The sequence below is a fragment of the Anabrus simplex genome, chromosome X, assembly GCF_040414725.1.
Source record: "Anabrus simplex isolate iqAnaSimp1 chromosome X, ASM4041472v1, whole genome shotgun sequence".
NCBI classification, from domain to species: domain Eukaryota; kingdom Metazoa; phylum Arthropoda; class Insecta; order Orthoptera; family Tettigoniidae; genus Anabrus; species Anabrus simplex.
In genome coordinates, this window is record NC_090279.1 from 94,832,031 (window position 1) to 94,857,978 (window position 25,948).

At 39.2% G+C, this 25,948-nt stretch overlaps 1 protein-coding gene across 1 annotated transcript in view; it reads left to right on the forward strand.

Moving 5' to 3' along the window:
- LOC136886639 (zinc finger protein 33B-like) overlaps window positions 1–25,948 on the forward strand; it is a 145,608-nt gene that overhangs the window by 63,100 nt on the left and 56,560 nt on the right. The window lies entirely within an intron of this gene.

Here is a 25,948-nt window from a genome sequence, read left to right on the forward strand (position 1 = left end):
TTACAACCAGAGCATCTTTGCTCAATAAAATTAACACTTTCCAGGCCTCTCGAGGCACAACCGACATTTTACAATTCAAACCGCATTCACTGTCTTAAACACTCAACAGTCTAACATCTTAACATAAATAATCTATTTTACAGAAGTATGGAATACCCATTCTACCGGAACTTGGTGGGAGAAGACACACAGATAAAAGTTACTGACCCAAAAATCAAAATGATGTGGAGGCGGACACTTGCACTCCTTGAAATTTGCACTCAAAACATCAAAACCCTATTTGGACTTCGGCCCGAAGTTACAGAGGCTGAGCCTATACTACTGAGGTGACTAGATGGAGAAAATGTAAGTTAGGAAAGCTACAGACAGAAAACGGTTACAAAGTCATAGTCACCTCTAAGTCAAGTTGATAGGGAACTCAAAGGGTGTCACACTCTATTCCCGAATTTTAACCAAGTGCTTTTCGGCTTGTTTAAAATTTACATTATACGTAGATATTTACATTTTAGAAGACTGAAAATTTAATGTTACATTATTAAAGATAGGAAAATCTCCCCTCGAGTTAGCTTTCAGAGGCTGTCACATAGTTATTAAGGGCTGCCATTACCATAATCTGCTGGAATACTCGATGAAGGGCGAGACTTCCCTCCTCATCTAATCACACACAGTCAGTAGACCGGACGATCAATAAGGCAAGGTAGCTCGAAAAGGTACCAGATTGTATATCCGAGAGAAAGGTTCTAGAGAGCTCTGGGCTAAGGCTGAACACACCTCCAAAGTTTATTGGATAATCAAAAAGGTACAAGACGGATCCTATTTGCTAAAAAGAAAAATACAAAATTTTATATTGGTAGATATTTGAAGTTAGTGGACAGAGATAGAAGTGTTGCAAGCTGTAATACACCCAAAATAAAGCATAATCAACCCAGTTTAAGAAACCTCAAAATAAAAATTTCTTTAGGATTTGAATAGTTCCTCTTCACACTAGAATGCATAACGTAAGTTTTTGGGCAGAGATATCTGTAGAGAAATGTCCAAACTTTTTGCGCTAGTAGTTGCGACATTCACATATCAGATGGCATTCTTCAAGACGCTTCATTTCCCTTAAAGTCTCTCCTCAAAGTTAAAGTTTGACATTTCGCTGGTTGTTTCGCTGTTCGCAAGTTGTAGTTTACAGAGAGAAATTTTCTTGAAAAAGTTCATTTTTAAGAAATTACGTTAAAAACAAGTCTTCAAGTCTTCTTCCAGCCGTACCAGTGTAAGATATACAGTTCAAGTTTTGAAGGCAAAAGCAGCCGCCGCAGCCGGTCCCAAAGTTGGGTCACCCGAATCCCCCAAGTACTCTCAGATACATCTCTCCCGCTACCTTGAGAGGGGTAGCCATGGTGATGGTCGCCACAGACCAAATATAGTGATAATGCTGCAAGATGGGTAGGCACCACAGCCCTCTCCGGAAAGGATGGTGTTCCAGTACACCGTTATGCAGGAGACTGGGCCAGAGCAGAGTGGGCCGTTACCACACGCCGGCATCCATTGCCAGATGTTGAGACACGGCCGCAGATGAAAGAGAGGGCACTGAAACTGTCATTTATTTGGCGACAAAAATTGTTTTTGTGGGGAGCGAGAGTTGTGTATTTTTCTAAGTTGCAGTTTCTGATCAGGCCGGCTGCATGTGTGACTAGCAGGCTTGGGCTTAGGGGCGGGCAACGGGATAAAATAAACATAACCAGAGGGGAAGGTTGTACAGGATTAAGTATATGCACAAGATACTGCCGTCAGGTGGATATGTGAGGGGCAGAATGCCTCCCTATATACCTTACACGCTGATATTTTTTAAAAATTTACAGAACTGACGCCGAATAAATATAACTGATTTCTTACTGCCATGACTTATTGGCCTATACTGCAAAACAAAATATTATGCCGGTTTAATCTGCGAAAGTGTTCTCTAAATATCCTCTCAGTGGCTGGGTAACTGACCAAAAGAATAACAGGAGTAAAGAAGTCCAAAAACTATATATGGCCCATGAAATCTGGGGGCAAGATTTCCTGCAGGTACGAAATTCTTAACCATAACTTGATCTCCAACCTTTAAATTGGTGGGCCTACGTCCACAATCATATCTCTCTCTAACCATTTCATGAGAAGCCTTCAGATTACTTTCAGCCTTCTTCCGTAGGTCTCTGATATTATCAGGACCTATTGTCTCTGGTAATCTGTCATTGAGTGACCAAAGATTAGACAGCGGCGTGTTGGGAATAAATTTAAACATGAGAGAGGCGGGAGTGAACTTGTGGGACTGATGAACAGCCGAATTTAAAGTAAAACATAACCAATGCAGAGAAGTATCCCACTTGGAATGATCTCCATGATGAAAAGCGATCAACACGGATCGAAGATTACGATTGATCCCCTCAGCCGGAGATGATTGAGTGTAATAAGCGGAAGTTGTTACATGGGATATGGACAGATTGAAACACAATTTCCGGAATGAGTTAGATATGAAAGCCTTTGCATTATCCAGTTGACAGGGGCCAAAAGAAGCAGATAGTATTAAGACAAGAAATAGTAGACTGAGCGGTAGTCAGCTTAGTGGGAAACAACCATGAAAATCTAGTGAAGCCGTCTACACATACAATAATAATAAATTTATTCCCGTTCCCCTTTGATCCCTAATGGGGTCTCATGATAGTATTTGAAGATCATTAGCACAAGAAAGGTTGGAACCACAACCTTCATTTTCTGATCATGTCTCGAAGGGCAACACAAAACCCCGTTCCTCAATACATAAGGGACAACATGTTCCCCAGAAGAAATGGTTTCCATTATCAGAGCCAGCACGGGATCTTCTGGTTGATAATTCTCAGTGTCACGAAACAGAGTCAAAATAGCATTAATACTAGGAGGTGTGGGCATAGAAAGAGAAGAACTAACTTCCTGTTCACTGGTCTCAATATCACTAGAAAACATGTGGCTTAGTCCACCAGCAACTACATTTTCTGATCCCCTAATGTGTCGTACATCACATAGGAAAGCTGAGATCCTGATAGCCCGACGGGCGTTACGTCCGTTTCTACGAGGCCACCTTAAGGCTGCTTGTGTTTTTCCAATTCAAATTTGACATGTTCCAGATAAAGGCGGAACTTCTCCGGGGCAAACAAGACAGCCAAAGCCTCTAATTCATAGCTAGAATACTTTACTTCTCGAACCGATAAGGTCCTAGACGCATAGAAGGTATGCCGCCTTCCGAGTTCCGTTTCCTGAAAAAGGACAGCAGCCACAGCAGATGAACTGGCATCACTTTGGACAGTGAATTTCTTAGAGAAATCGGGAATGACTTGTACAGGGACGTTACAAAGAGCTAAATTAAGGTCTTCAAAAGCGGCTGGCTGCGAGGGCCCCCATTCAAATTTTACACCTTTCTTGCGAAGTAAGTTCAAGGGCGCCGCCCTAATAGCAAATTTAGGAATACATTTCCTGAAAAAATCACCATGCCTATGAATCTAGCGATTCCCGTTATGTCCTTCGGAGGCTTGAAGTCACGAATAGCCTGTGTTCTGGAATGGTCAATATAAACACCATCGGGCGACACAGTATGCCCTAAGAACAACATAGAAGGATTAGAAGAGGTTACTTTAGATAATTTAACGGTCAACCCAGGCTTCCGAAGGTGATTGAGGACTTCCGTCAGATGATCTAAGTGCTCTTCGGAGGTCACTGAAAACACGACGACATCATCGAGGTAATGTGTCAGATATTCGAATTTTATATCGTAGAAGACCCTCTCCAGCTGTCTAGTAAGGACAGCTGCATACGTGTGGATCCCGAAGGGGCGCGGTAGTATTGATACAGATTCCAGTCCGTGGCGAAAGCTGTCAGGTGTTTGGATTCTTTTGCCAGAGGTATTTTATTATATGCCTGGTTAAGATCTAATATGGTAAAGATCATAGCCTTGCGAAACCATGAAAACAAGAATGAACATTCAGAAGGGGTACAGATTGTAACAAAACCGATATATAAGGTCCTCAGGCCTCCTCTTCCATCTAACCAGGAAGTGAAATATACAGTTTTTTTGCTAGGGGCTTTACGTCGCACCGACACAGATAGGTCTTATGGCGACGATGTGAAATATACATATATTACATTGTGTTACTCACAATAAGTAGATATCATACAAATTAAATTAATAAAAATACAAGGATGGTGAGATTACATTAAGATGAAATAAATTAAGATTAAATTAAGATGAAATAAATCAGATATAATGAAAGGATAAATTCTTCAAACTAATATTCTACATGTAAAAGAAAGAGGCAGTACATAAAACTTGATTTTAAAAACAAATCGGATAAGAATTTTAGACTCTCTACCAGGACATCCATAACAAGAGAATGGTTGTAAATAGCAGCATCAAGTTTACAGATGATCCTTACTAGTGCATAAAATGTCTCCAAAGTGCTTCCTTGAAAGTGCGAATAGCGCTTAAATCCCCTGATACTTTCGGAAAGGAGGTTCCACTCACGGCAGGCAATTACTGTGAATGATTTATTGTAGATGGCAGTTCTATGGGTAGGTACAGCAAGGATGGAATTATTAGCAGATCTGGTGTTAAGAGTATGATAAGAGGATAGGTATTTGAAATATGAAGTAAGGTAAAGTGGCTTTGAAGAATTAAGGATTTTATGGAGATGGCATAGGGTATGCACAGTGCGACGGATTTCTAGTCGGGGCCAAGATAGGTGGTTATATGAAGGAGTTACGTGGTCATAGTACCGTAGGTTACAGACGTATCTCACACATGCATTTTTACCACGTTGTAATCTGCTCAATAACATGTTCCGAGTGTCTCTATAAATCGCGTCACAATAGTCGAAATGAGGGAAAACCAGAGCTTCTAACAGTATTCTTTGAGTTTTTCAGGAAAATAAGTATTTATACCCGCGCAGCATGTGCAATGCAGAAAATGTTTTCTGGGTGATGTTTGTAATATGCGTTTTCCGTGACATGTCATCATCGAAAGTAACACATAGGACTTTTACTAATGACATGAATGGTATATTAGTATTACACAACCTTATAGATGGAATCTCTGGTGGATTGACCTTCGCGAGTATTTTCGGGTATCCAAAAATGATGGCTTGCGTTTTTGCTGGGTTTAACCTAAGACCAAATCTCAAAGACTATGAAGAAAACGATGTTAAATCCTGATTGATTTTGTCTACGGCCTAAAATATTAGATTTGGAGATGTATGGAGGTACATTTGTACACCATCAGCATAAATATGGCATTTGCAGTGTATTAGGATTTGGGAGACGTCATTAATGTAAATAGAAAAAGGAAGGGGTCCTAACACCGACCCTTGGGGTACACAACACTGCACAGACCGCCAAATTGATTTGTAACGCACTGCCGACGGCCTTATAAATGCAACCAAAGAAGGGCGCTGTCCGAGAAATGGAGGGAATACAATTTCGAGAACAAAATGTCAATGTCAGCAGAGTCAAAAGCTTTGCTCAAATCTAGGAGTATTAAAACTGTCACTTTCTTGTTGTCCATAGCTTCTCGGATGTCCGATGTGACCTTCAGTAGTGCCGTTGTAGTGCTGTGTGCTTGACAAAAACCAGATTGTAGTGGATCAAGTATGTTGTAAGTCGTCATGTAGTCTGTTATTTGTCTATGAGCGATGAACTCTAGCGCATTGGATAAAGCAGAAAGTATGCAGATGGCTCTGTAGTCAGATGGTTCAGAAGGGGATGCTACTATTTTAGAGGACGTATAATGCCCACTTTCCATATTTCGGGAAATGTGCTCTCTACAAGGGAAGAGTTAAATTTGTTAATTAGTGCAGGTAATATCACACCCAGAATAATTTTTATCGTCTCTATTCCTATACTGTCATTTCTTTTTGTCGCTGATGTTATCCGATTTATAGCAAACCTGACTTGTGAGTGGGTTGTTGGACGGAAGTAGAAGTTTTCTCTATCTGTTCGCGTCTTTGCATAATTCGCGCCTAGAACTTCCTGTTTCAGGGCTGCATTTAATGTGCAGTTAGATGAAAAATAATCGTTCAGTTTTTCCAAGGGTATTTTTTTTCGTCGTCGTCTCGTCCTTTGGTAATTCCAAAGCTTTTTATGGATTTCCACAATACAGCTGTTAAAGCATTTGTTTAAATTAAACTGTGAGCGTGTCGTAGTTTCGCGTTTCTAATCTGTTGGGTCGTAGCGTTTCTTAGTTTCTTATAGTTCAGTAGATTGTCAGGAGTGCAATGTTTCTTAACTCGTTTATAAGCAGCATCGCGTTCAGCCATTAGTGCTCTAATCTCATCTGAGAGCCAGGGAGCTGGTTTTCGCGTAACTCGAGCCTTTTTTTCATGGGCATATCTATCGTACAGTTCAGTCATATGTTGATTGAAGAGGGTCACTTTGTCATTTATGTTTTTAAGTTTAAATATGTCATGCCATGGCACTGCAACTGTGTCTTGTAAAAGTTTATTCTTATCAATTCTTCGTAGATCTCTATATGAAATTATTTTCGGTTTGAACTTGGGACTTTTAATAGAATAGGCCATAAATATAGCATCATGTCACGATATCCCTGGGGCACTAATTTGACCGCGATGAAGAACTAATTCAGGTTGGTTAGTGGTAATGAGATCAATTAAAGTGTGTGATGTGTCTGTGTGATGTGTAGCGTTGAGAGGGAGAAACGTTAAATCGCAAGCTTTAAAAGAAATTAATAGGTGGGTTGTATGAGGAGAGTTAGGTTCAAGAAGGTTTATGTTGAAGTCAACCGTTATAATTATTTTTGAGTAATCAGGGACTCAGTCTTGTATTTGAGTCTCTAGATCGCATAAAAAACCCCTTTTTCGGTGGTTTATATGCTACACCCAGAAGACATTTTACTTCACTCACAGTTATTTCCAGGAACATGAACTCAGGTTTTCGCTCGTACGGACCTGGAGATCTACAGATTATTTTAGGGCGTAAGCTGGTCGTAACATATGCGGCAGTACCCCCGGAGGGATTACTTAATCTGTCGGATCTGAGAAATGTATAACCCGCCAGCTGCAGTCTTTCTATTGCGTGGTGTGATTTTAACCAATATTCAGTTATTAATATTGCGTGGAAACTGGGAGGCATAAATAGGGCTTTTATTTCATCCATTCGTGTCTCCGCAAGGAAGTTTTGAGCGTTTATATTGCAAATATATAAAGCATTACTGTACGCAGAAAGCTGGTGGTTAATGATGTCCCTTGTAGACTAGGAATGGCAAGAAAGCTCAGATGACAATAGATGTGTGTTGCCTGCACAGCTGGTTCCAGCGACAGTGGGGGAGGGTGGAGTAAATGAAAGGTTTTGAGGACTGTTTGCAAGGAATAGGGGAGCCTGTTCGTTTGTCTCAAGTTCATCAGGGGGACTGTAACTTACGTTGTTCTCAGTTGCGTTGGAGATGATTATGACAATAATGGGAATGGAAATAACAACTTACAGCGATCAATACGATAATGGCAATGTGTCAATAATGTAAGTGGAAATAAACACGACAAAAATAAGGCACTGAACCAAGTCTGCTGCTACTAACACCAATCTACCACAACGGCAAGCAAAAGTAAACTATATTACTAACTACGTTCTAATAGAGAGTTAAAGTTAAAAATTACGATATACTACAAGGATAACTCTAAAATTAAACTACAATAGAAAGTTACAAAATGCTGTGACCATTTCTCCCGCATATCACATTAGTTCATTTAACTGTTCGATAGTGCACACTTTATACTTATTTGATCCTATTTTTATATTAATTAGCCCATCAATGGTCCATACCTGGCACACAATAACGCGAAACACAAACAGACAGTTCTTGAATTAAAATAGAACAGAGTGTTTTAGGCAAGTAGAAATAATAAGTTAGGGGTATGGCCCCCAGTAACTTAGAAGTAGTCGTAGAAAACCAGTTTGAAAGATGAGCATGATGTGACACTAATTTCTACAGCGATAGCCAGTCCAAAACATAAATGGGGAAGGCTAAAAAAGTTACCTCGGTAACGGTGTGAGACACCTCCACGGTTCCGCTAGCTCAGTCTTGTGTGAGGCTCTTCCATGCATCCGCTAGCTCGGTCTTGTGTGAATATCCTCCACGTTTTCGCTAGCTCAGTCTTGTGTGATGCTCTTCAACTGATCCGCTATCTGAGTCTTGTGTGAGGTTCCTCCACGATTCCACTAGATCAGTCTTGTGTGAGGCTCCTCCCAGGTTCCGCTATCTGAGTCTTGTGTGAGGTACCTCCACGGTTCCGCTAGCTCAGTCTTGTGTGAGGCTCCTCCACGGTTCCGCTAGCTCAGTCTTGTGTGAGGCTCTTCCACTGTTCCGCTATCTGAGTCTTGTGTGAGGTTCCTCCACGATTCCACTAGCTCAGTCTTGTGTGAGGCTCATCCACGGTTCCGCTAGTTGAGTCTTGTGTGAGGTAGCTCCCAAGTTCCGCTAGCTGGCTCTTGTGTGAGGCTCCTCCACTGTTCTGCTAGCTGAGTCCTGTGTGAGGCTCCTCCTCGATTCCGCTAGCTGGCTCATGTGTGAGGCTCCTCCACGGTTCCGCTAGCTGGCTCTTGTTTGAGGCTCCTCTACGGTTCCGCTAGCTGGCTCTTGTGTGAGGCTCCTCCACTGTTCCGCTAGCTGAGTCTTGTGTGAGGCTCATCCACGGTTCCGCTAGTTGAGTCTTGTGTGAGGTAGCTCCCAAGTTCCGCTAGCTGGCTCTTGTGTGAGGCTCCTCCACTGTTCTGCTAGCTGAGTCCTGTGTGAGGCTCCTCCTCGATTCCGCTAGCTGGCTCATGTGTGAGGCTCCTCCACGGTTCCGCTAGCTGGCTCTTGTTTGAGGCTCCTCTACGGTTCCGCTAGCTGGCTCTTGTGTGAGGCTCCTCCACTGTTCCGCTAGCTGAGTCTTGTGTGAGGCTCCGCCATGATTCCGCTAGCTGGCTCTTGTATGAGGCTCCTCCACGGTTGCGCTACCTCAGTCTTGTGTGAGTCTCTTCCACGGTTTTTTGAGGTGCTCGAGTCCTATGGAGTCCACTCTTTCTTTTGCCGATACCTTTAAATGTCATATCTCCTCCATTTTCCCTCTGCTTAGTGTTAATAGAGGATGGTTGTCCAGTTGTACTTCCTCTTAAAACAATAATCACCACCACCGTCTTAACAATGTAGTACACGATTACCTAAATCTCAACAAGCTGCGAGTGCTGGGGCTCCAAAGTTACCAAGCTCTTGTTGCGATGTATCTCGATTACTACAATGTAACGATTACAATTTTAATTTCAGAAGTGAGTTACGAGAAAAAAAATTACAAATAAAGTATTTTACATGTAATTCAATAACTTGCCAATTTTGGAATCGACTTCTTCATAAATGTAGTGTTCGTGCTCCTTACAAAGTATGGATTGTGACCAGGACGGTACAGCGCGCAGGTAAAACAAAAGAGAAAATAGAATGCAATGAAGACATATCCACAGAAAATGAGGGATTCACTGTGCGTCGGAAGAGACCAGGACTTTACCAAGAGATATCGGACAGGGAGAGGGGAAACATTGTCTTACCCAGCTCGTGATTCCACGGTCGCCACTCTGACCTAACACCCAATCTCTGGCTACAATACGAAGCTCATCATTTTAAATGTAGTATACAAACAACCAGACTGAACAGAATCACCCTGAGCGCGGTCGTAAGAAAGGACTTAAAGTGGTGCCTAACTCTATGTAACCACCAAGTTATCTGATTTGTGATGCGATATGTTGAACTGATAGGGGACAGCTGTAGAAAATATCGTCCGTCTCTGAATCACATAATCCTAAGTAGGAGAAAGAAGAGGTAACCTCTCCTTGACTCTACGCTTGGTGACCACGAAACTCGTAGCTGAGTCTAACACACTATCTAGTTATTTTTGTGAGCCTCCTAACTTTCGTATTCACTGTCCGATCTTCCTTAGTCAACTCCTAATCTTTTCCGACTATGACGCTATTCGTTTTGTGTCTTCCCTTCCTTTTTCGATAGCTTCATTGTCCTCCGATTGGTGTTAAGAGAGGAAGGTTGTCATCAGTTCTGTAACAATCTGTTCCCGATCTCCTGGTGCTTTGCCATGAGCATAACTATCTCTCCCTATCGTTCAATTACTTGACTGATACTGACAATCTTGTTCTCTCAGCCCACACACTGGCTGTGACTGATCAACGAAATATCTTCCCTCCATCTCCCTTGCTCATGGATTGGTGTTCGCTAGAGGATTTCTTTCCAAATGCCCAATACAAAGGGCACTAGGAACGTTTTGCAATGTGAGTGAACGCTTTAGTCTTTTTCAAAATAATTTCCACCCCACTCAATTTACTTCTACATACGTCGAAACCAGTCACTGAACCAACTCTGCCACTTTTATTCGATTACATTTTCACACTCTTGATCCCATGCTGCCAGAAGCTCCTCGTCGGATGCAAAACGCCGCCCTTTCAGCTTCATCTTCACTTCTGGGAAGAGTGCAAAGTCACAAGGGCAAGATCAGGACTGTATGGAGGGCGATCAAGGACAGTCAACACTGATCTGGCAAGAAAATCCATTGTTGCATTAGCACGATGTCCCTCTTGCTGCAACATTTTCCTCACAGCTTCAATGTTTTCCCCAGTCACTGATTCAGACGGTCGTCCAGAATGAGAATCGTCTTCAACCCCAAAATTCCCCCTCTGGAACTCATTTTACCAGCGGAAAATTGTATGTGCTGGAGCATTGTCGTGATGCAAGAGCCAAGTGTTGAGCCGTGACCTTGGACGGAGCTGCTTCAGAGCCTGGGTGACCTGAGGCAGACAAGTCTCACTGTACCACTTCGCAGTTACTGCCCTTTGTGTTTCTAGCACAACCCGAGTCAGGATGACCCCTTTAGTGAAGAATACTGCAATCATCCTTTTCTTCACTGACCTTGACTTTTGTTCAGTCACAGGAGTACCCTCATCTTCAAACAGGCACACCTTGTTCTGGGATTTTGTTGGGACATCGTAATAATAGAGTCAAGTTTCGTCACCTGTAACGATGATATTGGCGTTACGCGAAGTCTCATTTTCAAACTGTTTTAGCATTTTTCGGTACCATTTCACTCGATGTGCCCTTTGCTCTGAAAATGAATGGGGCATCCTAAGGGAACAAACCTTTTTAACGTGGAGATGGTCGTGTAGAATTGAATGAATAGCTGTCGCATGGATTGGAAGGTCTCTTCTACCTGCCGATATGTCATACGCCCCTCTTGCTGCAACATTTTCCTCAGAGCTTCAATGTTTTCCTCAGTCACTGATTCAAAGGGTCGCCCAGAATGAGGATCGTCTTGAACCCCAAAATTTCCCCTCTGGAACTCCTTATACCAGCGGAAAATTGTTGTCGGATGTGGACAGTCTTTCCCCAGCACCGGAGGCATTTCCTCTAGGCACTGGTCAACAGTTAATACACGAGCAAAATTGTAGCGGATATTTGCGCGATATTCACCCTTAGACCACACTGACATCTTAACATGCTATCAATCCCACTGCTTGATAACAAATGGTGTGAAGGTCGCGCTTTGTTGTCTTCTAGACCGGTTTTCACCCCTCTTTTCATCCCTCACCATAAATGTGGTGTCCAGCCAACTGGTTCTGCGTATTGCAAAACTTTCCTAGTGCCCACTATTAAGTTCATGATCCGAGTGAGTGTTTCTATTATTCGTATCAGAAGTGCTTACAATCAAGTAATATAACTAATATAACACGAAAATAAACAATGTGGACCATTACGGGATTTAGAAGTGGTTTCCGGATTAGTTAATTCGGGCATTGCCGTCGATTGCTTCATAACTCCATCTAGGTCACTACCTGTCTTCACAGTTTGAATTAGCATTGAGACGGATCATAGTGTTCTAGTACGTTCAGTGTGTACAGTTGTATATTGATATGCATTGAAGACATTAACATTGTTACAATGTGCCTAAAGTAGCTCAGTCAACCAGTTTAAAACTGAAAAGTTACGTATCAGAATATAAAGCAGATGGTTTAGCAACTGACAGTAAGATATTATTTTGTAATTTGTGTCATTGTGCAGTGACATCTACTCAAATGTTCCTAGTGCAACAGCATGTTTCAACCAATAAACACCAGGCTAACAAACAAGGAGATTCCAAGCAGAGACAGTTGTTTCTGACACAACCAGCAACTTCCAGTGCCGTGCTCTCATCTCTGCTGACATACCTCTCTTATAATCAGCGCTTCATGGAATTCCTCGAGAAATACACCAAACGATCCATCCCGGATGAGTCAACGTTCAGAAAAACGTACTGTTCAGCCATATACGATGAAACTGTTCGGAAGATAAGGCAAGAGATTAAAGACGGTCCAATTTCGGTTTCCATGGATGAGACAACAGACAAAGAAGGCAGGCTAATTGGCAACGTAATCATTGGCTTTTTAAGCGAAGATTATTGTAAATGGATTCTCTTACACTGTGATGTTCTAGAAAAGTGCGATAACAAAACTATAGCAAAACTGTTCAGTGAGGCTACGAGTAACCTCTGGCCACAGGCCGTTGGGTATAATAAAATGTTACTTTTTATTAGCGATTCTGCACCTTATATGATGAACGTCAGAGAAGCATTATGTGCTGTATATCCAAAGATGACTCATTTAACATGTGTAGCACATGCCTTTCATCGTGTGGCTGAAGTGGTACAAGGCAGTTACCTCAAGGTAAATTTATTGATTTCCTCAGTGAAAACAGTTTTTCTCGAAGCCCACAGAAGAGTTCATCTTTTGAAAGAAATGTACCCAGAGATTCCAGTGCCGCCTAAGCCGATTCTAACTAGGTGGGGTACGTGGCTGCAAGCGATTGAATATTATGTTGAATATATATAGGCTGTATTAAGAACGTTCTGCATACCATGGACTCTGAAGATGCAGCTTCAATTGAAGCCGCGAAAACAGTTGTTTGCGACATATATGTGAAAAATGACATATGTTACATTCAGCATAATTTTTTATGCATCAAACAAACACTGAAAAGTCTCCAAAACTCGCATCTCCCACTTTCTGAAAGTTGTGAAATTGTGAATAAAACTGTGCAACAAATAAATCCTGCAAATGAAGCAAACTGTGCTTTCAAATAACCCAGGACAATGGTTGCTGCAATGCTGTGTGGAGATTTAAGTGTAAAATTAACACTGGATTTAACGCCAGTAGGTATTGTGAAGTTGAATTATGCCCCCATTACGTCTTCCGATGTTGAACGCAGTTTCAGTCAATATAAAACTGTCCTTACAGATAATAGATGGAGATTCACTTTGCAGCACTTAAAATAACATTTTGTAATCCATTCTTTTGGTAACAGAGAATAAAATATTGTGTGTTCTTCAAATATATTAAAATGTGAAGTGCAACATTATGTTGCATGTAGATCTACTTTGTTTAGCTTCTTTGAACTTTGATAAAAATAGAAATGAATGTTATATGTGCAATTTTAAGTCCATATATAATTCCATATTTGAATAAAAATAACTAAATATATATGTACATATTTCAAAAAATATTAGTACATATAAATCCGTTCCCTGTATGATTACTATACCAAGCAAAGTATTCACCGGCATCTCGGAAGAGAGGGTGCGATCAGAGAGGAAGTTGCATGAAATCCAGTGTGGTTACAGAGCACGGAGGGTCTGTCAAGATCCAATTTTCAGTACGCACCAGGTGAATGTAAAATGTTAGGAAATGAATAGACAGCTGTGTATTGGTTTAATATATCCAGAGAAAGCATTTGACAGGGTACCGAGGGAAATGATGTTCACAATACTGCGGGGGGAATGACATTAAGGGTAGATTATTAAAATCAATCAAAGGCATTCGTGATGACAATTGGGCTCCAGTAAGAATTGATGGTAGAACGGGTTCTTGGTTCAGGATACTTACAGGGGTTAGACAAGGCTGTAATCTTTCTCATTTGCTCTTCGTAATTTACGAGGATCATCTGCTGAAAGGTATAAATTGGCAAGGAATGATTCAGGCGGGTGGAAATTTAGTATGCAGTCTGGCGTCTGCTGACGACTTCGTCTTAATGGCAGATTGTGCCGAAAGCCTGCAGTCTAATGTCCAGGAACTTGAAAATAGGTGCAGTGAGTATGGAATAACAATTAGCCTCTCCAAGACTAAATTGATGTCAGTAGGTAAGAAAGTCAACAGAAGTGAATGTCAGATTGGTGATACAAACATGGTACAGGTAGATAATTTTAAGTATTTTTGTTGGTTGTTCCCCCAGGATAGTAATATAGTAAGTGAGATTAAATCATGGTCTAGTAAAACCAATGTAGTGAGTTGGCAGTTGCGATCAACATTGTTCTGTAAGAAGGAAGTCATCTCCCGGACGAAACTGTATTTACATCGGTGTGTTTCCAGACCATCTTTGCTTTACGAGAACGAAAGCTGGGTGGGCTCAGGATATATTATTCATAAGTTTGAAGTAACAGACATGAAAGTAGCGAAAATTGTTGCTTTTAAAACAGGTGGGAACAATAGCAGGAGGGTAGGCCTACTCGGAACTAGCAGATAAAGTCTAAGTTAGGAATGAACTCGATGGATGAAGCTGCACGCGTAAACCGTCTTCGGTGGTTGGGACATGTGCGACGAATGGAGGAGGATAGGTTACCTAGAAAAATAGTAGTCTTTATTATGGTGGGTAAGAGGAGTAGAGGGAGACCAAGATGACAATGGTTTGATTCAGTTTCTAACGATTTAATGATAAGAGGTATAGAATTAAATGAGGCCACGGCACTGATTGCAAATAGAGGATTGTCGCGACGTGCCGTTTTTGTAAATTCACAGAGGCTTGCAGACTGAACGCTGAATGGCATAACGGACTATAATGATAATGCATGTATATATGTATAAAAAGCCGTACGATTTTATTTCCATTAGTGTACGAAGAATTGGATCGTAAAGTTCAGGCAGTTGATTCCTCCTTCCATGGCTGTCCACATTCGTTTAGACTTACGGACCTGCTTTCGTATTCTCTTTCTTTCACCCGGAGAGGTTCCTTCTCACTTATATATCCTCTTTGAGCCAGACCTAGCGGGACACAAGGTTCTTAAACACTGCTAAAGGTTGGGCCCAACGCGAACCGAGCTGCTATTGGTTAACGAAATGACGTCACAGTAGGAGCAGAACAGCCGAGCCCGGAGCGCGCAAATCAGTAAGAATCTCATAATATCAGCTAATATTACAGTTTCTCAGAACTAATTGCAGACCAGACATAAAGATTACTGCAGTTATAAGATAGAAAACGAGTACACCATAGTAACTTTTAATGATTTCCATTACGAATAAGGCGTAAACGTGACGGCACTCTAACCAACGCTTGAAATTTAGTAACATTTCAAAGTTCCTCTACTTAGTTTGAGGAAGGTTACGCGCTTTCAAGTCTGTAAACATAAATATTTAGAGATATGAAATCTTTGTCATATTAAATCTTTACAGCAGAAATTCCGTGATGAACTACCGTATGTTAACATACGATATACTGACTCACTTCCGCAGGTATGGAGTTTAAAGCTTAACACATACTGTAACAGCAGCAGAAGTAAGTTTATATTCGAAACCATGCATAGATAGTCCTGGAAAACCTACAGCCTGTTTTCTAGTCTTTGACCGGGTCAGGGATGTAATGAATGAACCACATATAGGCTATTATTACAATGGGGTCGCCACTCCCAAAGTGATTTATTAATGACTGATCAATGCTATGAAATGATAATGGAAAGTGTTGCTGGAATGAAGGATGACAGGGAAAACCGGAGTACCCGGAGAAAAACCTGTCCCGCCTCCACTTTGACCAGCACAAATCTCACATGGAGTGACAGGGATTTGAACCACGGTATCCATTGGTGAGAAGCCGACGCGCTGCCGTCTGAGCCACGGAGGCTCCGCATAGATAGCACTTCATTAGAACACAGTCCTACCTGTGAGATTAGATGTCATGAAGTGGTTGCCTTTGAAGATGAAATCCACTGTCGTGCCTTTCGCCGGTGAGCTGCTATGGATTTTTCAGTTCTTGTCCGAATGTTCATTTGTCGTATGCGTATAAATATTCTCGTTCTAACTTACATTTTTAATAGATATTTCTGGTGGTACAGCGGGGAATTCACTGCTAATTATTTGACACACTTTGCGTATAATATTAGGTATGTGTCATAGTTCAGCACGTCCGTGAGTGTCCCTGAAAATTAACTCAAATTCCTTTATTTGGTTTACCATTCTAACGATGGAACGAGTAGACCTCCCCGAGATAACATTTGTATCCATCCCACAGGAGCTGTACCAGAAGAAATGGAAAGCATTTCCCCAGTGGGACTTCACATTGACCTGTCATATTTTCTTTCACGGTTGGCGATGTAGCCGGCGAGGTACCGAAATCCCTTTGCTGAACAATCAGGTGTCGCTGTAGATAGCGGTGAATCTAAAAATTTTTTATTTTTATTATTTTTTTGCTATTTGCTTTACGTCGCACCGACACAGATAGGTCTTATGGCGACGATGAGACAGGAAAGGCCTAGGAATGGGAAGGAAGCGTCCGTGGCCTTAATTAAGGTACAGTCCCAGCATTTGCCTGGTGTGAAAATGGGAAACCACGACAAACCGTCTTCAGGGCTGCCGACAGTGGGGTTCGAACCCACTATCTCCAAATCACTGGATACTGGCCGCACTTAAGCGACTGCACCTATCGAGCTCGGTCGGTGAATCATTAACGGCACAGTTTTCTATCGCAATGATTCTGTACAATGAACACATAAATTTCACTCCAGCTACTATTACACTGTTCACGCAACTAACGAAAAGAAAATATGTGTACCTCACTGCACGAAACACAGCAACTTAACGAGATCTCACAGAAACGAACAAAGACACACACACACTACGCATAATACAGTAGGCCACTGTATAAACCAACAGCAATATACGGAAAGAAATTACGTATAGTTATTACGTGGAAATCCTTTCTTTATAAGACAGACATACATAAACAATGAAATGAGATACACATGCGGTTGTATGCTACACAGTCACGGTGCTCCTGTGATGACGTCACGAGCAGGACGAGGGAAAACTAACATCTACTGCACAACCAATCTGGGCCACCCGTGAGCGGGATATTGCACTCAGTGCCGCCAGTGCCCTTTTCAGTAAGTGTCTCATACTACGAATGTGTTCAACTACAACTCTCCTCACAGTTGTGTATTTTAGTATATATGAGTGTTACAGTGTGATTTATTACAAGTATTGGAACTGTGTGATATAACAAGCCCATTCACATTTCAAGTAGCGGAAGAAGTGTCTCACACTCTGTAGTTGTCACAAGTAATACATCCTTTCCTAAATTCAGCCTGTTCTACTGACTGTTACAAATCAAATTTGTTCTTCAAGAGTTTGTCTTAAGTGATTAAACAACATTCAAATATCGGGTTTTGTTTCTAAGTGGCTGGCATGTTGTTGTATAAGGCCAATTCTACAGCTTATTCCGCTACGGAAGCTACGGATTTTCTTCATTGAGGAATTGTGATTTATGTCTTTTTACACTGCGTCCACAACCTCTAACATATTGTCGGTAATGTTCAAGTTCAATAATGTACATTTGCTAAATGCATAGATCTTAAGTGAGAATATTAGAAGTTAATATTAATTCTTCTCAGTTTCAGCATTCTACATATTTTTAATATTTAAAGTTATTAATTTTCTTAAATTTTATTTTTAATTAAGCATTAAAAATGAATAGGCATATAACTAGCTTGCTTTAGAAAACTCCCAGCCTTTGCGTTGCAAGTGCCTGCAAGTTGTGTGTAGTAGCAATCTATCATGTATCTAAATTTGGTGGAATGAGGATTTTTTTTCTGAAGAGCAACGCAGATGAAGAGATGCGGATGGTAGTTAGACAAAAAATTGCAATATTTAGTGTGTAATTTTAATTACCGGTATTGTTTTGCTGTGTTATTTACCTCTGTGTGCAATTTTATAGTGAGGCTGTGTATGTTGAGTTGTTCATTACTCTGTATGATGTGACATATGGAAGTAGGGTTCAAATTCTTGAGAGGTTTCCATTTAGGATATCTGTATCTTGTTTTATCAGTGTTGTTATGGAGATTCTTCTGTATCACATCAATACCCCGCAGCAGCTATTTCTGGTATGATTTAGGTTACAGTAGGCTGTCTCTCTGATTTATTGCTGTGTAAATGATTTTCAGGAGTGAGTGGTGGTGAGATTGCATGGGATCGAATACTAGTATCTGCAGCCCTGAAAAACGTTTCCGTGCTTTCCCCATTTTATCATTAATTAACCTTAATTAATGCCACTGCATACCTAATCTTAACCCTTTACCTTGGAGTTGTTAGTGCAACAATAAACTGCTGGCAGGAATGGAAGAACAATCTTCAGGAATACATTCTGGCTGTGGAAACTGTAAACGGTAGTCAGAACAAGTAAACACGGCACATTTCAGTATTGTCCCCTATAGTAAAATATACAAAATACACTTGAGCATAGTTTCCTGTATAGCCTACATAGAAATCTGTTCCCTGGCAATGTGTAAGAATCGACAAAATTAGCCACAGGAACGAAGCTTGTATTACCTGTAGGAGAAATTGTAGTATTCATTGTTTGTGCAGTATGTTTACATTTACAGAAAAATATCACAAAGTGACTAATGAACACTGCAATTGGGTGAAATGAATTCTCTGGGGCACTACTCAAGGTATTCAACATATAAGGTAAAAAAAATTCTTGATTTTCCCGTATTGAATAGAGAAACACACAATATTAAACAGAAGGAAAGATCCACCTTTCAATACTCCGTTGTTAAGTTGTGATCACTTTGTTCATTGTTTTTAGACATTTATGACTTAATTCTTGCACTGCTTCGCCAATTGGCTGATGATGACACTTCAAATGTGTAGAAACCGGTCCCAAACGAACAAGTTGTAACCTCTATTTGGTTCAACTTAAAACGGAGTATTGAAAGGTGGACCTTCCTTGTGTTTAATATTGTGTGTATTCAACATAGACAATTTTTGTACCACTTGCGAAACAATAAAAACTGCTTAACATTTAAACCACTCGTTTGACATGGAACTCCCTACAAGGGGCTCTCTGTTAAACACCACTTGGTTGTGTCATTAGACATGGCATGCATAGAAAAATAAAGAAAAGGCACTTAAGTAAAGTTTGCTGGCATTGTTCGATGAAATGAGCTGATAGCAGTATTGTATAAACTTTTGTCTTCATTTCAACAGAATTTTCTTCATTTTCCATTTCCAGTCTTCTGGGTAGAAATGTGAATCAAGAACCTCCTCAGTTTTTCTCTCTCCACCACTCCTTTCTTTCCTCGAATATTTTTTTCTAATTTTACTCCACTCTTCTCTGTACTCTCCTTACCGTATCCATTCACCCCTTTCTGGGCATTCTCCGATGTCATTCTCCTATGACTTTCTCTGTAAATACTTACTGTGGAACTCTACCCTCTTCCATTCTCATCATGTGTCCATACCATTTCAGCTTATGTGTCTCTATCTTGCCTTTCAGTTCAGGGAATCCAATTCACTCCCTCATTTCTATGTTTCTGACTTTATCCCTTTATGCCCTCCCTATTATTTCTCTAAAGAATTTCATCTTGACCTCTTGCATTCTGCGTTCATCATGTATTTTTGTTGTCCATGGTGTGTAATACATTGGGTGCAAAATTTTCTTGCATTCCGTTGGATGTCCCAGTTACAGACTATACATCTCACACATTGGTAAAACTCATTGGCTTGTTCAAGTCTCTATCCAGTTTCTTAATTTATTTTTCCATCTTCTTCAATTATTCTCCCTGAATACTTGAAGCTTTCCACAACTTCTAATGGTCTTCCATTTACTTCAATATTCCCAATTCCTTCTCTATTACCTCTCGTCACCACTACTATCGTACTCTTTTCCACACTGATTTTCGTTCCATATTCCTCCATCTCCTGATTCCTTACATTATCTTGTTCTTGTCCTTCCATTTCATCTTCTCCACATATTACTGTCTTATCTGTAAAGAGTGAGGCCTTTGCCTCCTTGGTTCCCATTTTTGTTGTTGTATACTCTTATGGATTTCATCAATGATTGTAATTAAGATTGGAGGGGATAAAACACATCCATTTTGAAGTTCTGTTTCTACTTTGAACCAGTTTGTTTGTCCTATCTTAGTATTCATACTACTTACTCACTTTTCGTTCATGGCTTTTATAATATGTTCTTCACCTCTCCCTGCCTTCTTTTTTATCAATGCATCCGAGACCACTTGCCATGGTACACTGACATATGCCTTCTCAATATCGATAAATATCATCACTGAATCCAGCCTAAATTCCCATCTGTTCTCCGTCACGTTCTTTAGGTTGAACAGATTAAAAACTTTTAAAATTATGTTTACACTGAATATGGAGTATGACACCATATGTAAGTGAAACACAGATAATGACTGGTGCCAAGAAAAACAGAGTTTGAAGCCTTTTAAATGCCGTGTTATCAGAAGTTCTTGAAGATCATTTTGATAGAACATGTCTCAAATAAATAGATAGTGAATATGTTTAATGAGAGGAGAATGGTTTGAGAGAATTTGATCCTGGGAAGGAAAATTTTGATAGAACACATCTCAAAGAACTGTGAACTTGTTCAGTTAGTTTTGAAGCCGATTGCAAAGGATAAAAATGGTAGGAAGATTCCAGTATATGGACCCCGGTGATCAGAGTGATATGCAAACCGTACAGTCACTGAATTTTCAAGAAAGGTCATCTTGTTGCGGTTTCAGTTGCATATAAAACTGTATGTTAGATAGCTATTAATACGATATAAGGTGTCATGTAATACTTTTTTTTGCTATTGGCTTTACATTGCACCGACACAGATATGTCTTATGGCGACGATGGCACAGAAAAGGGTTGGGAGTGGGAAGGAAGCGGCCGTGGCCTTAATAAAGGTACAGCCCCAGCATTTGCCTGGTGTGAAAATGGGAACCCACGGAAAACCATCTTCAGGACTGCCGACAGTGGGGTTCGAACCCACTATCTCCCGAATACTGGATACTGTCCGCACTTAAGCGACTGCAGCTATCAAGTTATAATCTATAAGCTTCATTTCTGTATTGATTGGTATCACACTATAAAGATAATTTAAAAGTCACCACCTTATCAATACAAGATTTATTTACTTCAAAATTGGTAAATTAGGTCAAGACCGGTTTCGACCCCTAAGGGATCATCTTCAGTTGACACGTATATAAAAAAGATATTTACAAAAACATCACATGTAAAATATTAATCTTTCAGTTAATTCAATGTTGGTGGGTACATCTTAGTTTTGAAAGTATGTGTGTGAGATTTATAGGCTCACTATGTCTAAATTATTGCGTATATAGGTCCTATACTTCTTTACATACAGTGTCAAAATTATTACATTCAATATAATTTATCTATTTGATGAAAACAATAGCAAATTGCTTTCTAAAATGGTAAAGTGTGTACATTTTTAGTTTAAAAGTACATGTTGTTTTTTACATGTTGTCATGTTACAATTTATATTACAAAGTATAAAATAAAATAATTCTTGCATTTGTGCACATTGATAATAGTGAGACTATTGTAGGGTCTTCAAAAATATACCGTTGTTTGAGGTATGTCACTGTATATCTGCTTTTTGAAATGTCAATAGCCTGATTACATTCTTATATATAAGTTATGAAATTTCACTTTTTATAGTTCGGTCTAATGGAAGTAACATAGAATAACCTTGTTAATGTAGATTCTTCATGACTAAAATGGTATATAGTACCTTATTAAAATAGATCTTTAATACTAAAATACAAGTATGTGGTACCTTCTGTGCTTGTTTTATATATTAAAATAGGGTTTACATTTATTCACATTAGTTCTATGGTTTGTTACCATTTGTAAATTTATGGTCTAATATGAAGGCCAGTTGGAAATATTTGAAGTTAGTCTGATGGGAATAGTTCAATCCCTTGTTTATATTGTTTATTTTTGCAGCTTGTTAGGTACAAGCATGGGATAATCTTGTTAAAATGAACTCTTCATAACTAAAATATTGGTATATGGTAGCTTATTAAAATAAATTTTTGCATTAAAAGTGCTAATTTGTAGTGCTATATGTGAACATTTTTCAAACGTAAGAAAGGGTTAACATAGGTTAACAACAGTTCTATGGGTTGTTACCGTTTGTGAGATTGTAATCTGATATAACTGGTCAGTTAGAGTGTATGAAATGTTTACATAAATAGGACCGGATACATATTTATACTATATTGCTTTGCCTCTTTTTACAAGTGAATTACGTAGTGTAGTATACTATTTGTTGCAATTTTGTAAGCTGCTGCTGTTGTTGGAGTTATCTTGAGATTCTGTATGTCATTAAGAAAACATTTTTCTTCTTTTCACGTGTCGTTACCAGTTAAATGGGTGACTATCGTGAAATGGAGTACGTTTGAAATGTCGTGCGTCTTGATAGAGTTGCACGTTTGTTGTGGCGTGGAGGCTTCTATGTGTTGTAAAATAATGTATGTTAAATGTTGAGACCCAGGCAGCCACGCAGAGTACACGGTCTCAACATTTAACATACATTATTTTATAACACATAGAAGCCTCCACGGCACAACAAACGTGCAACTCTATCAAGACGCACGACATTTCAAACGTACTCCATTTCACGAGTCACCCATTTAACTGGCAACGACACGCGAAAAGAAGAAAAATGTTTTCTTAATGACATACAGAATCTCAAGATAACTCCAACAACAGCAGCAGCTTACAAAATTGCAACAAATACTATATTACACTACGTAATTCACTTGTAAAAAGAGGCAAAGCAGTATAGTATAAATATGTATCCGGTCCTATTTATGTAAACATTTCATACATTCTAACTGACCAGTTATATCAGATTACAATCTCACAAACGGTAACAACCCATAGTACTGTTGTTAACCTATGTTAACCCTTTCTTACGTTTCAAAAATGTGCAGATATAGCACTACAAATTAGCACTTTTAATGCAAAAATTTATTTTAATAAGCTACCATATACCAATATTTTAGTTATGAAGAGTTCATTTTAACAAGATTATCCCATGCTTGTACCTAACAAGCGGCAAAAATGAACAATGTAAACAAGGGATTGAACTATTCCCATCAGACTAACTTCAAATATTTCCAACTGGCCTTCATATTAGACCTTAAATTTACAAATGGTAACAAACCATAGAACTAATGTCAATAAATGTAAACCCTATTTTAATATATAAAACAAGGACAGAAGGTACCACATACTTGTATTTTAGTATTAAGGATCTATTTTAATAAGGTACTATATACCATTTTAGTCATGAAGAATCTACATTAAAAAGGTTATTCTATGTTTCTTCCATTAGACCGAACTATAAAATGTGAAACTTCATAACATATATATAAGAATGTAATCAGGCTTTGACATTTCAAAAAGCAGATATACAGTGACATACCTCAAACAACGGTATATTTTTGAAGACCCTACAATAGTCTCACTATTATCAATGTGCACAAATGCAAGAATTATTTTATGTTATACTTTGTAATATAAATTGTAACATGACAACATGTAAAAAACAACATGTACTTTTAAACTAAAAATGTACACACTTTACCATTTTAGAAAGCAATTTGCTATTGTTTTCATCAAATAGATAAATTATATTGAATGTAATAATTTTGACACTGTATGTAAAGAAGTATAGGACCTATAAATGCAAGAATTTAGACATAGTGAGCCTATAAATCTCACACACATACTTTCAAAACTAAGATGTACCCACCAACATTGAATTAACTGAAAGATTAATATTTTACACGTGATGTTTTTGTAAATATCTTTTTTTATATATGTGTCAACTGAAGATGATCCCTTAGGGGTCGAAACCGGTCTTGACCTAATTTACCAATTTTGAAGTAAATAAATCTTGTATTGATAAGGTGGTGACTTTTAAATTATCTTTATAGTGCAGCTATCAAGCTCGGTCATGTAATACCAGTGGTCCTTTGACTATGATCTTGATATCGACAGATAAGTTAAATTATATTTCCTATGGAAGTGATCACTGTTTTAGAAATGATATAAAACTGCAGGTCCTTAGCTTTGATTGAAGTATCAGTCATAGAAAACTTGAGGTCCTATAGGTATGATCATAATATCAACTGTCATGTAAAATTTTGGGTTTTTTGGTATGATCATAATATTGATGTTCATATAAAATGACACAATTGTTGCTTAGTTTGTTGACAAACACCATAAGTATCAATGACATCAATAAGGTAATATATTTTTCTGGCTTATGTTTCAGTGTATGGTCAGTGGAAGTAATCAACCATACCAGTACCTTCTAACTACTTCAGTTTGCAGTGCAAAATGGACCTGGAAGCAAAAATCGAAGAGGAACCAGCCTGCCTTGAAGGAAAAACAACTGCATCACTTGTATGTCTCATTCCAGATAACTTTATAGAGGTCAGAAATTAACCCTTAATAGCTGAATAAGTTTGGCAGGGGCATAATTTTCTATGTGCTTCCTCAGTATTAACACCAGCAGTCACCAATTGCTGAATGAGCATCTATGCGTAGTACAACCCTGTTTTGCTTATTTGTCTGGGAATACACCACAACGCACTACACAAAGCTGCCAACTCTTAGGAACTTAAGGTTGGGCTTGGATTAGTCTGTACTTTTTACTGTCAGTATAGAAATTACTTTGGTTTAGGGGTTGCACTTTTTTATATTTCCTGTCTGATTAAAATAGAGGATGGTTGGCCAATTGTACTTTAAAAAACTAATATCCTCCTAAACTACTGCACCAGTATTAGCACTACATGTAAAAAATTATTACTCCTACCATAATTAGTGTAGAAGAAGTTAAATCACAAATCTTTCATTAGTGTTTTTGAGCCTGGATACACCAGTCTGCTAAACGAAATGTCAACACAGGTGTGATTATTCTGGGTTACCCTCACATCCACAATGTGTTGGAAGATATTATTATGTGTTTTAAGGAACGAGCAGATTTGCCTATGACATACGAGGGATGAAATAGCTCAAAATCTGAATGTACGTTCTCTCAAAATAAGTATTTTGCTCAATGTTGAATTCTTCTAGAAAGACAGAAAATTAATCGTTCATTTTATCGTGGTTTCCCATTTTCACACCAGGCAAATGCTGGGGCTGTACCTTAATTAAGGCCACGGCTGCTTCCTTCCAACTCCTAGGCCTTTCCTATCCTATCGTCGCCATAAGACCTATCTGTGTCGGTGCGACATAAAGCACCTAACAAAAAAAAATGTTCATTTTATTCCTCAAATACAGGTCAGATTTTATGTTATATAGAGAACCATGTCTAAGGGCTCTAGAATGTATGATTTCTGAGAATGATTTCTTTTATCTGCCCCTTCTTAGTGGGCTCTGACACTTTTAGGACTTAAGGCATATTAAACAGATTTTTTCTTTCCTCTTTGTCATTATTTCCCTGTCCTTTTTGTGCATCCTTTTCATCCATTCCTTAGTTCAGCTACTCTTCTCTTCTGTATTGAATGTGTTAAGTTGGCATATTCTAGAACTTGTTACTTTAATTCACTTTTATTAGTTACTTAATTTACATGAGAACATAAGCTTTTAATCACAGTCCCCCCTGTAATGCTGACAAGGTTTTATGAATCAAAGAGTGAAATTTAAATATCCCGTTTTAGATCATAAAAGATCTTCTGAAACTGCAGATATTAACTCCAACACTGCTGATTCTCCACTGACGGTGTCCTCATCCCCTGAGCTCCTCACAGAACACTAGATAACATGCTTATAGTAGTGCAATATT